Genomic DNA, 18,016 nt, shown 5'->3' with positions numbered 1-18,016 from the left:
TCAGAAAAGAAAGGAGCAATTTACTCTTGAATACTTTTTTGTTTTTCCATCTTGGGTACATGACTGGATGCCCATGATTTCATCTGGTTTCACCCTTTTTGGTTTCCAATTTAGACCAGTCCTCAATATCCACTCTGATCTTGGAATAATGCCCTCTCCGTTTCTTGTGCTGGATGGCTGCTTTTTGAATAAAGACAGGTTTCCTTCACCATCAGTTTGTCAGCTCTGCTCTGCAGCTGCTTGTTAAGAGAGTCATAACCACCACCTACAGCTGGATCTTCAGTCACACTTACGAATGACAGAGGATAGGTGGTCACTTGGTGAAATCACAAAGCCATCAGGCAAAGCAGTTTTGCAGTTTCAGGCAAACATCTTTTCTGTGCTGTTGACTGTTCCATGTTTTGTTGCTGGCAAGCGCTGAGGAGTTGGGAGTTCATTTGAGCTTCAGGTAAACAGCAAAAGTTGGGACTGTATGAGTAGCATTTACCTGCAGAGAGCATACAGAAATACAGAGACTGTTGCAGGCTTCCCCTGAAAAAATAGGGAAACAAAGGCAAGTGGATAAAAATGTGCTAAAATAGTGCACTTTAAGAGCTGGCCTCGAAAAGTGCAGATGTTTACAAATGCTTAAGTAAAAGAGCAGGGACAGGTGATGATGTAAAAGAACAATGATCAATTTACAGCATGAAGCCCAGCATGAAGCCCAGCATCAGTGCCGGCAGAGGGGAAATGCTGAAGCAGCGTCAGGCAGCGTTGCGTCATCTGGTGCGTTAATTGGCTGTAAAGAGGCACGTGACACGATGCCTTAACTCAAGCGCAGGACGTATGCGTATCCTGCTTGTGTTTGCTAATCAACGAACTTAGCTATGTGTTGATGGTGTCAAACATCTTACAGTACAGAACCTTTTCAATTATGATAAAATTATATGACGAATACGATAATTATCGTATGTCTGCCAACGCTGTCCCGCACGAAGTCCGGGGGGTGGGGTCCAAAAAAGCCCGCGAAATCAGGCTGTTTATTGGCGGAAATGTCCGTTTCTCCGTTTGGTCGACAGAACACACCTGGTCACCTCTGCTCCCAAAGGTGAGACTGTGTGTGTGTGTGTGTGTGTGTGTGTGTGTGTGTGTGTGTGTGTGTGTGTGTGTGTGTGTGTGTGTGTGTGTGTGTGTGTGTGTGTGCTCTACCTTAGTTAGCCTCGAAAACAGTCAGATCAATATACTGACAAACCGGGAAAGGAGTGGAGACGTGTGTGTAGTCAGCGCAGCGTGTGCGTGTGCGTGTGCGCGCGTGCGTGCCTGCCTGTCTGTTTGTTTGTGTCTCTGTGTATATGTGTGTGTGTGTGTGTGTGTGTGTATATGTATGTGTGTGTGTCTCTGTGTGTGTGTCTGTGTGTGTCTCTGTGTACGTGTGTGTGTCTCCCCTCCGCACAGCCGCTCGGTTATAGAGATTAATTTTTCTGTAATTCCCCCAGCTCATTAAGGATTGCTGTAAAAATGTGCCAGACTGCAGTTTAATCTGAGGTCATTTTCAGATTACGTGGAGTGACTCCTTGACAACATGGAAACATAATTTAAGGGAACGAGAAAGAAAAGTGAAACTTGAAAGCTGCTGTTTAGCGGGCCCAGCACATTGTTGACGTGAGACGGCTCTCTGATCTTATAGAAGGAAAGAGACTCTGGTGCTCATTTGAATGAGTGACTTAAGATACACAGTCAGTACGAACAGACCTCTCCTGAGTTCATGTGAACTCACTGATGTTCCATAATGTCATATGACTCCAGTCATTTCTCACAAAATTGTTGTATTTGCCTGCAGAGGAAAACACATCAGGTGGAAATAGCTGCTAGTTTTTCTATAGAAACAGTCCAGATGAGCGTGATGACACATCACTGCTTTCCCACTCAAATTCAGAAAGTGATTTCCTGTGTCTTCTCTCAAACTTTTGAATTAAAGCTATCATACAAAGTGGCATACTTTTTCGTATTAGATTTATTTGAATCTCAAAAAGTATGTCCCTGCAAATGCATTTCATCAGTAGCAACAAAAATACAATAAATTACCGTACAAATTACGACAAATCTAAAACTGATTGTGTAGACCTGCAGTTGCAAGATATTTTTTTCAGGTTGAGCAAAATGTGTCTTGTCCAGTGCTTGGACATTATACTGGGGGGTGAAAACAGTAAAAGACTGTGGCATCCATAGCTGCCATCCAGTCTACTGTATGGTCACATTATCTAATGTGTAGCCCTGCAGGAATGATAACCCACACTGTGTTTATCCTGTCAAGGTTCAAAAGGATTTCCTGACACCTGGTTACAAGAAAAATAGCTGTTCTTACTTTTGAACTTAAAGGCAACATAAAAACAAAGCTATGACCGTTAATGATATGAAAGTAACCAATATATTTCAGGCAGGTTGTACTCTGAAATAACTGCAGGCAACTCTTTTTGCCTCCCAGATAGCTGAGATCTTCTTTCATTATGATACTGATGTAAATATTAGGCATTTCTAAAACATTTGTGAGCACAAATGTGAACAAAACTGTGGGCTTTCGCACACAGCTGTAAAAGCTTCTTCTCCTCTCACAGTGCTTTTACACAGGATTTGGAACCAAACTGTAAAGAGTGTAAAGAGTGTAGCCGGGCTTTAGGCCTGATTTGAGTTATAAAGCCTGGCTTGCAGTTGGTGTTCCAGTACATCCTAAACATGTCTAGGGCCACTCCAGTTCTTTGACACAGTACTCTGAAAAATTTTTTTCAGTGAACAATCCTCCTCAGACTGTTACCACAAGTAAGGGAAACCCTGAATGCAGTCTCCCCCTTTCTTGGGGCTTCTTGAGGCAATATGTAAGAAACTCAAATTGATAATTGAAGACGACAGGATAGATTGAGAGAAAGTGATCATTAAAACATTTACAGAAACACTCATTGAACACAGAATACACAGAATAACTCCCGGAGTCCAGTAAACATCGCAGGTGGAATATTGAAAGTGCATCTGAAAGGTGATTTATTTTATTTATTTATTTTTTTTATTGTTATATCTTTGAATTGACAGAGTGGGTGAAGGTAGTGGTGGGAGTTGGTATTGTGCAGGAGCTTTCTATATGATACAAATGGAAATCACTGTATGGCGTTCGCTGATAGAAAGATGAACTCCGTAACTACCTCTTTTGTAGGTTTTATTTGTGAAAAGATAAAATTCTCATTCAGTTTCTGTACAATGTTTGAAATCAAACTTTGACATCTAAGTGAAGAATAAAAGGGATAAACATTTAGGTCAATGATGAACAAAGAAACTGCTCTGAAATTTGAATTGTATAAAAAAAAAAAAAAGATCTTTTTCATATTAGTATTGATTGGAAGACATTTTACTAAACCAATTGCTTTTCCTCTGCTGGTGTTTTTGTCTTTACAAAGCTGCAGAGTTTGGACTGAATGCCTTTTTTTGATGCAGCATCCTTTTCTATAATATTCCAGTTGGACATTTTGTTGTGTATAGTCTTGGTAACTTAGATAGTGCTGCCACCTGAAATTTCATAAAATTAGTTGTCTGACCAAAGTTCACACTTCTCCTTTAATTCTGTGAGAAATATCACATCATCTTTCATTTTTTAGGTATTTAATAATTTACTGTGGAAACTGTGTGAGTTTACTTTTTCATCTTGTCTTTCCAGCAGATTGAAGCCAAGTGTCAACAATATTTTCACCTCCTTGTCAGTCACCACTGTCATTCAAAGGTAAACTTTTAACTTCTACTGATAAGCTTTGTGAGGTTAATGAAGGTGCAACAAGCAAAGAATGGACCAAATCTGTTACTAATGAATCCAGTCATGATGAATCATTTAAAAAGCGCAAACTCCAGTTGTAGCTATCAGGCTAATTTCATTCAGTCCTTCTACCAAAAAATCACATTAAACTCCTTCTGTAGCTGCCTCAACATATATTTTAAAACCTTTACCTGAGAAAAAAAACATAAAATTTATCTAATAGAGCTTCTGACATCTCAGCATTGCGTTTGAATGAGAGCAACAAGACTTTGTGTCTTCAGATAAATGAAAGAACCTGTTGTGCGATTTAGGCTGACTTGTACTGTATGTGTCTTTTGTAGTATATATTGCAGCTTACTCAGCTGCCTGTTGTTTTTTTTTTTGGGGGGGTGGGGGGGTGGGGGGGCTGTTGTGGGGAGGTGAATCAGGTTTTAATGGTGTGGTGTCATAATTGAAGTGCAAAAGAAATGAATCAATCTCTCTCGCTGGCTCACTTGCTTGGTGAGCAGACATTTGTGAGTGTGAGTGTGGGGAAACCTAGAGGTAGCCTACAAGCTGTGGTGTAGTGATGGGTGATACACCGTGTTGTTGCTAGCTTAATGTAAACACACAACTTGCGGCTCATCTGGTCACGTGACTTGGATGACCAGTTCAATATGCTGCGGGCTGCGGGTGTTTCAGCACAAAACACTGAGTAAGTTACCTAAAAAAATATTTGGAATACACACATGCGCTTTTATTTCACATTTATTAATTAATAGTCGACACTTTAACAGAGTAGTCAATACCAAAACGGCCGACGTGCGAGTATCGATATATCAATACCATGGGATCGATCCGCCCTTCACTACTGTGGTGGTTCTTGTGCAAACTCAGAAATATAACCCTGCAGACATTATGGCAGAATAAACCTTGGAAAATACGAGTGTACGTTTTCATATTTTACCTTTGCAGGATTGTTGTTCTTTGCCTCTTCTTTGTAATACCTAACCATCACTAAAAAATCTTTGCTATTTGCCCTCTCTGTCATTCTGTTATTAAAACCCTAGCTCTGATACTTAAGTTTTTTTTTTTTGTTTTTTTTTTTTAAATATTTACCTCCACAGCCACGACTAATGTAATAAATTCCATTATGAAGTGCAAGAATATGTGTTATGCTTAGATTTTGGGTATTTTTCATTATTACAGATTGATATGTTTGATAAGGTTTTTAAATAATGTTTTCATACTTACTCATAGCAAATTGTGATCTATTCATGTCCCTGAGAGCCTGGCATTAGATCCGCTGCCCATCTTGACAGTAGCAGCACAGGAGGAGGGATGTGGTTGCCTGCCATGTGAATAAGCACAGATTTTCCCTTTTCTAACTGATGTCTAACCATGCTGAGCTCTTGATACTGGATGCAGAGCACTTTAGCCTGCCACTGTCCAGTCCTCGTAGTACTTGGGAAAGATTTGGATTTGCCACAGTGTTTTTTTTGTTTTTTGGTCTGAATAGGCCTTAAAACCCCCTTTTAATTGTTTGCCTGCTGTGAGGCTAATGTGATTATGAACATTGAGATAAACGTGAGTGTGTAAGTTGTCTACATCAGTAATTATCAGGCTGGCAAGATCCACTCTCAAATTGTATAGTGAATTCCAACATTGACTCATTTAATAAATGGTTCATTAGTCTCACAATTTAAGCATCCTGCAAAATATCATTCGTTTACTGGGTTTTCTTATAAAATTCTCATAATTCTCAAATCAGCCATTTCAGGAAGTTTGGGCAGTGTGTGAATAGACCCCAAGGCAATCAGGCAGATTTCCTCCTCACTTTCTCTTTCATAACTATTTATTTTTGGTGATTTAATATATTTATCCTATAGTTTATATTTTAGAGTAAACACAAAAACTATGAACTAATCCAGATCATGTTATTGTAAGATCAACAGTGAAAAAGCCCACAATTTTAAGGATCTACAGCAGACAGAAAATACAGCCATGAAAGGCAACACACCTGATGATGGATTAAACACTAAATTCCATAATTAAACTGTATGCCCCAGCAAAAATGTATTGAATGGAGAGATGCCTTTTTAACTAAACTTAACTAAATTGTTAAACTTTTGCATTTTTTTATATCTTGGAAATCCTGCTTATACTATGTATTGGGGAATGTTTGTAATTGGCTTGAAATAGTCTTTTAATTCAAATTATTGCATATTAATTTCAAGCTATATACGTCTTTGGTTTAACATTCACGTGTTATTTTTCACCTTTCAAATTTAAAATTTTTTTTTTTTGCAGTGCATTCGATTACTCGAGGATTAACCTTCCAGTTCTGAGTGCAATGTGCATTTTCAGAGTCTGATGAAATTCATGAGATGATAATTTGTGTCTGCTTCAATTATTGACAAGACCGTTCAAAATAACAGACAGGGAAGTGGGGAGATTTGCAGATTGTGAGCTTTCAAGATTAAAATAACTTCAATTGCATTTTCTTGGATTGAAAATAACGTAGCGACTAATGCAAGTGACGTGTTCAACATTACAGAACACACATTATGCTGTGTCCATCATCCGTATTTTGTTACACCTGCGAGCTTTCTAAGGAAAGCACCGCACATATCTAAAAATATGTTTTATATCCTACTATACAGACCAGACAGATATGAGGTTCTGCCTCTTTGTTTAACACAGCCCTTCAACATACTGGACCTGCTCTGCTGACAACAGGATATTAACTCTCCAGCACAGCCTCCTTTTAGGAACAAGAACAGAGGGCGAAAATATGCCCATCTGTGTGTTTGAGCCATTATGGAGGTCAGCGCTGTTTCCAAGCTGCTGCTTTCAGAACAACGACAGCAATGTAGAGAGTCTGTTACATCTCAAATCGAGACACCTATGTTAGGCAAGGCCACAGCTTGTTGGCGGCTAATCTATTAGTCTTTTTTTGTAATATCGTGAAAGTTTGCAGTAGGTATCCTTGATAAAAATGCTAAATTAAAAGATTGTTCAGCCATGCTAAGGCAAATCATGCAATCCCTGCAGTGTCCCTCCAGCTTGCATTTGATTGCATCAAATGTGACGAAGTTTAAAATGTTCTCAGATTTTAGGTATTTTTGTGATCTCGGGTTTCATACCCATCTGTAATAATTACTATTAAAATGGTCCACATTTGTCTCTGAGAGACTTTTGTCAAGTGTCTTGACAAGAATTAAGTTTAGAGGCAAGATGCTTAATATTTGAGTTGTTTTGTTTGGTGTTAAGATGTCTTTAGTGATGTGCAGCATTATCACAAAAGATTGCCGGGGAGAAAGCAATAAGACTCCTGCAACCCTCGTCAGATGTATGTACAACAGCACATGCTAATTGGATTGTTACATGGTGGCAGCAGAATGTAGCCTGATAATCACACTCAACTGGTATTTTGTTTCACTTAATTATTCAGCCCAACAATAACATCTTTTGGTAGTAGAGGTTATTGAATGTATACACCACGCTGCCCTCCTTGTCATCGGCAGAGACTCATGTTCTCTGTGAGAAATTAAATTATTTAAGTGACTCTATTAAATACATGACTTTGAGAATTGTTTTACTATGGTAACTTGCTCCTGTTGTGTTTCTCTGGGTCTGGAAGCCACAGAAGATATCATCCGTATTCTTTATCCCACCTACAAAACTCTCATTAGTTTGGTCATCTGTCAGCAGGGGATAACATCCATTAGAGATTGCTAGAATTGCAATAAAATGACCATATATTTGAGGCAGAATGGCAGCATAGTGGTTAGTGCTGTTGCCTCACAACAAGAAGATTGGAGGTTTGGTTCCTAGGCCTTGGGCCTTTCTGTGTGCAGTTTGCATGTTCTCTTGCCTGTGTGGGTTGCCTCTGGGTAGTCCAGTTTCCTCCCACTGTCCAAAGACATACTTGTTTAGGTTGATTGGTGACTCTAAATTGTGTGAGTGGTTGTTGGTCTCTGTCTCTGTGTGTTGGCCCTGTGATGGACTGGCGACCTGTCCAGAGTGACCCTGCCCTCACCCAGTGTGAGCTGGGATTAGCTCCAGCACCCCCCATGACCCAGAAACAGATAAGTGGTAAAAGATGAATGTATTGCATGATGAAAAGAATGAAAATTAATAGACAGTGACCGGCTTATACTGATCTACACATCTATCAGATCTAAAGAATTATATTATAAATACATGGATACTTGCTTATTTGTTAAATTATCAAATTAGCCAATCATGTGGCAGCAGTGACACGTGTGCAGTTGGGACAAATGTGCGGCAAAAAAAAAAAATCCATTGTGATTGCCATGTGATATTTCAGTTGTTCAGTTTACATTTTCTTTTAATTAAATTCTTTTTAGAGTAGATAATAATACTTTTTTTTTTATTTTTTTAATTTTATTTTATGCAGACTGCAATATGTCAGCAGTCCACTAAGGTGGGGACAGTTGTCCATTTTCTAAAGGGTTAGATCTGGATAATGCTCCATGTCACAAATTAAAGTTGACTGGTTTAGTGAAAATGGGATTGCATTGAAGTCAGAGGCTTCCCTAGTCACTAGACCACCAGAACACCTTTACGATGTGTTAGAACATTGAGGATGTCAGCATAAATGTGCAACTGACAATCTACAGCAATTGTGTGATGGAATCACATCAACATCTAGAAAAATCTCAAAGAAAAGTTTCCAACATGTTGAACAAAATCTGATACTGAGTGTGGCAGGTCTTTTCTCAAACAGGCTTGGTTCCTCATGAGGTGTGGTGTTAATTTCTAATAATCAGTAATCAGTGAGTTAACATGCTATGGCCTAAGAACAGGTAAATATATGTATTTACATTGATATTTAAAGGAGGACTCAAATAGAATAATGATTGCACTGGCATTTTTCTTAAGAAGAAAGTTGAGCTTTTCCTGTGGCTACTAACACACAGCAGTATTGTCAAGAAAAATAATTACAATAATAGTTGGAGGACTTGACACATTGACTTTTAGAACATTTTTTTATTATTTATAAGTGGCATAGATATTATAAACAGCTTAATAAGTCAGGTGATTATTTGATTTTCTTAATTTTTTAGATAACTCTGGCTATACACAGTGAAGATGTGATGCCGTAAATTCATGTGCTCATTCCAAAGGAATGATAATTTATAGTTGCGAATCTTACCTAGAGGTGTTAGGAAACAAGATGCCAAGAAAAATAATGTTATCCTTTAATGAGTCTTTCAAAATAAATTGCCTTGGCAAAACAAGAGAATTCCCTCTCTGAAACTGGCAATTTTGTCAGTACTTGAAAGCTTTGGCAGTGTGGTAGTGAGTGCTTGTACTTGAAAGTAAACAGCAGTTAACTAATACACAGTGGTCTGATTTGTTGGTAGGAGGTGACTTAACAAAGACAGTGCTTCAGTTATTTTTAGCCCACAGAAGAAGTTGGTTACTGACGATGACTGAAGTAAACAAATAACTCAAACTCTTTAACTATTGTGAGTCAAAACCTTTTGAAGTGGTCGAAAATCTAACTTCTGAGGAATAAAGATGACAGCAACAGTACTGGCACTAAAAAACCAGCTCTTTCTCAACATGCTTTCAAATGTCTGAAATATTTCTTTACGACAATGCAGAGGGAAGTGGACTTCACAATTTACTTTGGAGAAAACAATGGCAAAATCTTTATTCATTCACTCTTTTTACATTTAACACCTCTTTTACAGCCATAAGAAGGGCCTTTGTGATATTACACCTTGCACGAGGCAGAAAGATTTTCTGAGCAAATATATTTAATAATAGTTTGTAGGTAACATAACAGGCAAATCGAGTTGATGGTGTATGGTATAGTGGAAACGCTGTACATGTGCATCTGTTGTCTGTACAGCAGTCAATGAGAGGAATCACTGACAGATGAACTGAATAACTATTAGGGAGGCATGTAGGAAACTAATTAGCCCAGACAACATCATTACTTCACTCAGTGCTATACACCATTAACCTCATGGTAGAAAATCACTTGGAAACAAAGTTGTTTTCTTGTTTGTACCAGCTTTTCTTTTGTTTGTGGACCTTTTCATTAAAATTCCTGACAACCTCACATGTCTCAGTAAGGAAAACATTATTCTACCTATAAAACCAACTCTCCATTGGATAATTAAAAGCCTACATTTGCCATTTGGTGAGAGACACTGCAGCTCAAACTATTTTTACCATTCTTCACTATTGGGTAAATTCCAGACATAAATTCATGAAGAATTATTTGCAGGGAACATGTCTTGATTGGAAATGTACAGCTCTTTGATTTGGCAGAGTTGAAGCCTTCCTTTGTCACAAGGGGGTGCAGGACTGATAGATCCAATATCCAATTCCCTTAGGCTCAGGACTTAACTGAAATGTGTGTGAATTAGCACCTGTGTTGTGGTCTGGTACTTGGTAGCAACAAGACAACAGGAGAAATCATTGGCCCTGCCTTCGTGAAACAATTGGGTGAGCGAGGGCGTTCTTTAGATCACAGAGGTGGCTCAAGGGGAGTTAAAGATACGGCTCCATACCTTGCGGGTTTTAAATTGTAATTTGTCCTCCCCCTGACAATAGGAAGCCTGTATATTCTTTAGAATTTCTCAGCACAAGTTTTCTCTGAAGCAAAATGAGAAGAATCTGGATTAAAAAAAAAGTATCTTTGACGCTCTGTTCTCCTTTTACTTCATTCTCATTTTCCTGGGTTCCATAGAGCCTTTACATAGACAACATACAGTATAATACAAATCTTTTTATCTTAAAGAAAGCTGCCTGTTGTACTGTGCACTATATGCACAAAGTCTTTGATCTCATTAATTGGTTTCTGGTTGATGATATCAGATTTAACATCTCCTAATAATTTCCTTTCTCACTTGTTTTGACCTGAACAAAAAAAGGTCTGAAAAGACAAATTGCTGTTACAGCTTGGTATACATAACACTCTATTTGTTAGTTATGGTAATAAGCTGAGGGCTCCAGGAAGTTATTGGTCCCGAGCCTGCATAAAACAGTAATTTGTTGCTTTAGTTTTTGATTAGTCTAAAGCTGTTAGACAGAGATATGTTCACAGTCTTCCCTAGTTTAGAGTTGCCCAGCTAGCTGTAGCTTATGTTTACTGAACTGATATCAAAGTGGTTCTTTTTTGATCACCTCATCTGACTCTCAGCAAAGCAAATAAGACAATGTTGCAACATAACAACCAATGTTTTATTTTTTTTTTTTTTTAAACATACATCCAGGTGGGCAAATGAATAGAATACAGCTTTGATTGTCTACCAGGGAGAGGCATCTAACATCATTTAGGTACAAATAATTACAGCACCTTGAAGGCTGGGGTACCAGAGAATACTAAACAGCAATAAAAAGATGAATCAAACCAAAAGGGCTGTAGAACACATCAGGACTGGCTCAACTGGCTCTTTAAATCATGTTTTGAGTGTGCAGTGCATAATTAAAGTCATATCAAGCAGTCACATAAAAGCTAGACTTTTACAGAAAGTTTGGAACAATTACTCAATTTTGCATGTTCTGAATATTTTTAACAAAATTTCAGTCCAGTGTAAGCAGCCGATTTGGTGGAGTAGATGGTAACTATGCTCTGAAACAACCATCGAGATCAGAAGTCACACTAAGTTTAGAACATCAAGTTCTGCTCGAAAATAGGGGTGTGCCAAAACAATTCATATAAGAATCACGATTCTCATTTACTACAATTCAGAATGGATTTAAAATGTCCCGAAATCTCTGAAAAATACAATAAAATAAAGCAAATCTGCAGGCTGTCTGCTTCCATTTTGTACACGGGACATCCTGACGTCACCGGAGCCGGTTCTGGAACATACACATGCACAGTCAGCACCAAAACAAGGAGGGAACTACAATAATGGAGGAAAGAGAGCTTCAACCTGCCTCGTCCTTGTTGAAGGCAAAGATTTGGACTCATTTTGGTTTTTACCTAGAGCCCTATAAAAATCTGTTTTGTTTCCCAAATTCCGGTGAATTTTTTTCCCATATAAATTTTTTGTTGTTTTTTTTCCAGTTTTTCTATGGAGGGGTCTGGTCTAGGAATATCTTTTATGCAACAATTCCATCTAAGCATGGATAAATGTTTCAAACTTAATAAATGTGGCACTTTAATGTCTCCTGTTTAAAGTCATTCTGTTTTGCAAAGCGTACTGGAGTAGATCATGAGGATCCTTTGCAGACCTTTAGACTGAAGCGGAAATCATTATGAATCAAATAGTTTTCAATTGAATCGCCCCAAAAATTTTAATCGAATCATGAGATAGTAAAAAGACTCCCGCCTTTGCTAGAAAGGCCTTTAACAGACATGTTGGTTTGGTTTTAGCACTGGTAAACATAATGCTGAACAGCCAGCCATTGAAGACAACTAGATTTTATTCCTGCATCTAGCTTAAAAGGCAGTTAACCAAGGACAGAGGAGCTTTGATAGGACAATAAGACAGTTTCTTTTTATTTAAAAATCCTCTATAGAGTTTGGATCATGGATACATTTAATTTGATTGCTGTAAAAATTTGTCTGCATCAGCAGAGGAAGGTGTGTGAACAAACAGAGGACAACATCTGTCTGCTGCATTATGGGCCCTTTGATTTGTGCCCAGGTCCAGATGGTCCGTCACGCTTCATGGTTTCACACAGCAAATGCTACAGTAACAAATGACTCGGGCTGTGATCCAATGACAGGGACTTTCACCAGGACAAACAAAAGGCCGGATGAATGGGCATCTGTGGCTAGAGCGTCACTGCTGCGGTAGATTGTCCCTCCTGTCCTATAAAGACCAATGAAAGAAAACTTAAATGTCAGAACATGAAACATGAAAGTGTATGCTCATAGATGACGAATGACTACATTGCAAATTCACTATTGATAGTCCCTGAGCTGCTGTAGTAATTTGTAAACACTGGTTATTTTTTGTTCAGATTAAGAATTTTATAGTAAAATAAGTAAATCAGATGATGATGTGCACATTCTGAACCTAAATTTCTTTTCCAACTTGATGCTGTAGGCGAGTTCACTCTTGCTGACATGCAAAGCCCAGGACTTTAGCTCCAGAGTCAGAGATGTGCAGACCAAAGCATTGTGTTTAAGATTTGTTGAAGTTGAACAATAATGATGATCCATCTGTAGGAATTTTGCTATGACTTTTACTTCCTCTTGATAGCACCGTCTCAGCGCTGTTGTTCTTCATGTCACTATGGGCGTTTTCACTGCTTATTCTGTTGAAAATAACGTACTGTAGACCCAACAAATTGATTATTAAAATAGTTGGCAACTAATAATTGATCTTAACAGTTGTTTTGTGTTTGCAAATGAGTGTAGGTGTACCTGTATACCTATATTGGTCTGATTGGGTACTGGTTTAACTTCATGTCACCTGGAAAAAAATAATGAGTATTGCTTTCAGGCTTATTTTATTGCTTACTCTGTATGCTGCCTATGCTATCGCATTTCAGCCTTTCTAGTAGCTCACACCGTTAAAAATGGGCTTGAGGTTGTTGTACTGTTTCTTTCACTACAGAAGCTCTTTCTGTATTGAACTCTTGGCAGTACATTTTTGTTGAAGCTTTCAAGGCTCAGCACTATGTTGAGCTGTTTTCAACTGACTGGTGACTGTGCAGCCCCAGCCTGGTTGTTGTGGTAGGATGCCTGGAGGCATTATTTCATCAGCCCCACACTCCTCCATATGGGGGTTATGCACATCCTCAGGAAAGAGAGGGAGCGTCTCATACACTTGTATATTATTCTAATTATGAAAACTACAATGTTGTAAGATAGACAGCAATTTCATCAATGTCATATTGTGTATAAGAATAAATTTTGCAAAATACTGGGGGGGTTCTCACATGTTTGGAAAGGAGAGCATGTTGCCATCTAAAATTAATTTAGTTGTGAATGCAGGCAGATCTGTCACTACACAAAAATCCCACTCACTCCACAATGTTCAGTATATTATTCTGTCAGATGAAATAATTAATTATGTTACTAAGCATGATCATCTGGTATTATCCTATGCTTATCTGAACTTGCAGTCTGATGGGCAACATTCTTTATTCTGATATCCATGCAGATAATCCTCTGAAACCCATTCGCGGACGATTATTTTATTCATGAGAGGTCTGATACATTATCAGGCTTGGGTGGAGACATGTGGATCCATTTGGTGCCCCCCCCCCGTGCTGGAGGTTGATCAGTGCCACTGCACATGCAGGCTGTTGTCATGTTTCAAACCATGCTTCAGCAGAGCTCTTGATTTCTTTTTTTGCTTGTATCACTTGTTTCTGACACTTTCTGACACTCTTCTGTTTGACTTTCTGCATCCTGGTTCAGGAATGTTCACCACTTTTAAATTTTGTTAGCCTTCTCTTGTATTCTCTTTAGATTATGAGACCTGACTAAGAAGCAGGCTCAATCTTGTGATATTCCTCTGCACATCAGAATAATTTTTCCCTCCTCTCATTGATATTTTCATACATTTTCAAATATATTGGCCTACTCACGACTCCATACATGATCATGGACCACAGCTTTTCATTAAAACAACTTTAAAAATGTCACTTATTCAATATTTTAGATTAGATGCACAGTTTTCTCTATTTCTTTTGATACATGACTTCAAAGTCTTTGTATTTGATGTAAATGTTAAACAACTAGAAGCTAAACTAATTCCCAGTTGGTGATTGTCATAATAGGCATCATCTTGCTGTTATATAAACAAATCATGAAAAGATTGATATTGGCAGAAATCTTTAGCTCTGTTGATTGAGTCAATTTTTTGTTGACTTGAATATTTTTGGCACATTGAGAGAGGTTCATTTTGAAAAGTAGTCTTTCTGCAGTTGTCATTATTAGTTTATCTGGTAATTATTCAACAAGATATTGTTAAGACAATTGGAAATGTATACTGTTTCAGTATTTATCATTAAGAAGTTGCAGATCTGAATATTTTGAAGAAATAGTCTTGTTTTTTCCTTGAGAGAATGAGATGAAAAAGTTAATCTGTTGTATCTTTGTTCAATACAACAAGAGGTCTAAAGTGTGTTTAACCTGGCTGAACAGAACTGCACGACTACTGCTACTTCCAGCCATAACAGAATGGGACCGGCTGCTGTATGCTCTGACTCCCAGATGGATTTTCCAAAAACCCATAGCCGTCCTTTACGATCCCACTCTGCCACAGTTTACAAGTCTACAAAGTTTAGAAGCTGTTGAAAAAGGGTTCTGCTCAATGTCTCATCCCTGACTGATAAAGCCTTTGTTGTTAATGATATCATCAACTTAAAGACCACGTAGGCTTTTCACCGTGACTTGTCCAAACTGTATGTAAAAACGGCTGTACACGCTGCCAATGCTAAAAAGGCTGTGAACTTGTATTTTATTTAATAGCCGTCAGGGTGCAACTCCACTGGTTATGAAAAGAAGCCAGGTTGAATTGAAGTGTATGGGGAAAATGGCCCTACTTCCCATTTAATGTTCGTCTATTTAGTTTATAGTCTCAGTCTTTAGTTTAAGGTTTTCACTTGCTTTTGATTAAACTGCTTGAGCTGATTGAAGCTCTTAACTCCGATCATCAGGTCTGAACACCCAAGTGTTTTGCTACTTCATTCTAAAATTGAGGAGCCTTTACAACAAATAAATCCAGTTGATTATGACAGAGTATGTGTATAGTTATTTATTTTATATAAGAAATTATTAAAAAAAATCTCAGCATTACTGTTCTTAAATTAGTGTCACAAATTTGTGACATTTTTTTTTAGTGCAGCTGATAAACTTGTTAATCCTTTTGATCAATGTTGCATAGTGCCTCAACCTGCCTCATTGTAATCCCCATAAACAACTTAGTGTTTTGTCCCCAATTACAAGTTCTGGTTCTGCTTCCACTGGCTTCTGTCTGATTGTCATCAAGTGTATGTTGGGACCCTCTGGTTTACAAATCATCTGCCTGGTTTTCACTCATGTCTAGTCTGTTTGTATCACCAATTGCTCTCCTGGTTACAAATCTTTTGGTTCCTCGACCCAGTAGGCTGTGTTGTTCCTCACCGTACCATCACTTCTAGTCATCACTCAACTTTGGCTTGTGAGCCCCCTCTGTCGGTCCCCCCCAATCATTATTCTGGAAAATGATGTTCCATTCTTATCTTACTCCCTTTGCATTGCAGGACCTTCTCATCTTAGGTTTTTGTTATGTATGATCTCCATCTGCTGTACAGTAAGCTTGGCACGGCAAACACTAGAAGAAGAAGAATGACTTGGTGGAAATTGTTCAGCTGGAAAGTGGTGGTCATGACAGTAGAAGCAGCTGAAGGTATCAATAGGCTGCTTGTGACTATTGTTGGCACACACAATAGTTGCAAATCTTGTCCTTGTCCAACAAATTATACTGTTGTGCACCAATCATAGAGAAAAATAATACTAGTGTGTAAACATAAGGTGTTAAGATTATCAGGAAGGAAATGCATTAAACAAAATTTGTTAGACCTCAAGAATACACCGAATAACAATGCAAGTGTGTATTTTTAGTGAAGACAAAAGGGGACGTTTAAACCTACATAAGATACATTATAATTAGTTTTTGTTTTACAAAAGAACCACAAAGTCTTTAATCATGTGGGATGTTCAGCAAAATTGATTCATATAAGAATCACGATTCTCATTTACTATGCTTCAGAATCGATAAAAAAAATTAATGAATAAAACTAATCTGCAGGCTGTCTGCCTCCATTTTGTATGCGGGACGTCCTGACGTCACCACGGAGCCGGTCCTGGAACATACGCATGCACTGTAGGCACCAAAACAAGGAGGAAACTACAATAATTCAAATAAAAATTTTCCCATATTTGTTTTTTTTTTTTTTTAAATTGTTGTTTTTCTTGGTAGTGTCAGTGATAGTGATAGTCAGTGAGCTCAGTGAGTGACTCTGGTTTGACTTAGCACTGGTCTGGTCTAGTCTCTACTCTCTGAAAGGATCCGGTCTCTGGTCTGGTCTAGTCTTCGGTCTCGGACACTTTCATTTTTGTTCCTTAAGCAATATGAGATTTTGCTTTTATGCAATAATTCCATCTCAGCATGGATAAATGTTTCAAACTTAATAAATGTGAAAAAGACACTTTAATGTCTCCATTTGTCATTTGGCAAAGCAGACTGGACCAGATCATGAGGATCCTTTGCACAGCTATAGATTGAAGCAGAAATCATTATGAATCAAATCGTTTAGGAATTGAATTGAAGTCCCAAGAATCGAATCGAATCATGAGATAGTAAAAGATTCCCACCCCTACTGGAGAAATGTCTGGTAATTCAGATCTAATATAATGTAGCCTTTATTTTACTCTTATTTTACTGGAACCAGTTGAGGATTTTTTTTCTGAGTATAATACTGGCAAATACACAGCCAATGATGCACTGGAATTGGCTTCCACAGTGCTGGTCAGGTGGAAGCAACAAAGCTTTCAGATTAGCATGCTCTTGCCCCAGTGCTACCTCAGTTTAAACTTCCAAAAATGACACTGAGGTTTGATGTGATTGTTGTGTGACAGCTTTTAAATTATGAAAGATTTTTCAGAACATCACAAACTCGAGGCCCAGTATGCGATTCAAAGAATAGGGGTAGAATTTTATGAGAGGACTTATAGTTTCTTTTAATTCCATCTACACTCAGCTGCCTCTACAGAGGCATATATCTCATTGTTAAAACAAAAAGAGCTGGACTCAATGCCATGTAAAATATTGTTGGGAATGCAAAATTTGTACACCTTCATAACCCAGGTACATATTGATACCGTTTCTCTTGGTTTTCTGTCTTGACCAGGCTCAGTGTACAATTTATCTCAATTCCAAGTTAGACGTACTTGTTTCCCCAAATGTCAGCCTAATCATTTAAGGTTTTTTATCTCCGTCTGTCTGATTATGCAGAACTCCTCAAAATTCTGTGTCAAAATCAAATTCACTGCAGTGATTGAACACAAATCAAGTGGTGAAAACAAGAAATTATTCCTCTGTGAGGCTGCTTTCCTCCTTTGAATCATCAAAGCAAATCACACAGTAGAGAGGATTACAGGCCAGCCGTCTTCCACAGCTCGAACAGAGGTAGTGTGAAAGTATTATTACCAAGTCAAACTCCAATCAAATTGAGCTCTTGATGTCGTGTTGGCCCCAGAGCAGTGAATACAAATGTCATCTAGATTACCATCTTAATTGGCACACCGTTAACTGTGCTTCTTTA

The 18,016-nt window shown here is 38.2% G+C and overlaps 1 protein-coding gene across 2 annotated transcripts in view; it reads left to right on the top strand.

The window, feature by feature from the left end:
- The first annotated feature begins 947 nt into the window (after positions 1-947).
- LOC115040964 (protein kinase C-binding protein NELL1) overlaps positions 948-18,016 on the top strand; it is a 348,772-nt gene continuing 331,703 nt past the window's right edge. For both annotated transcript variants that reach the window (XM_029498153.1, XM_029498152.1), the window contains exons 1-2: positions 948-1,087; positions 3,683-3,745. The gene's annotated coding sequence lies outside the window, so the exon portion shown is untranslated. The remainder of the gene's footprint in view (positions 1,088-3,682; positions 3,746-18,016) is intronic.

This window comes from Echeneis naucrates, chromosome 3, assembly GCF_900963305.1.
Source record: "Echeneis naucrates chromosome 3, fEcheNa1.1, whole genome shotgun sequence".
NCBI lineage: Eukaryota > Metazoa > Chordata > Actinopteri > Carangiformes > Echeneidae > Echeneis > Echeneis naucrates.
Note: the sequence above shows the minus strand (reverse complement) of the source record. Positions and strands in the feature narration are given on the sequence as shown.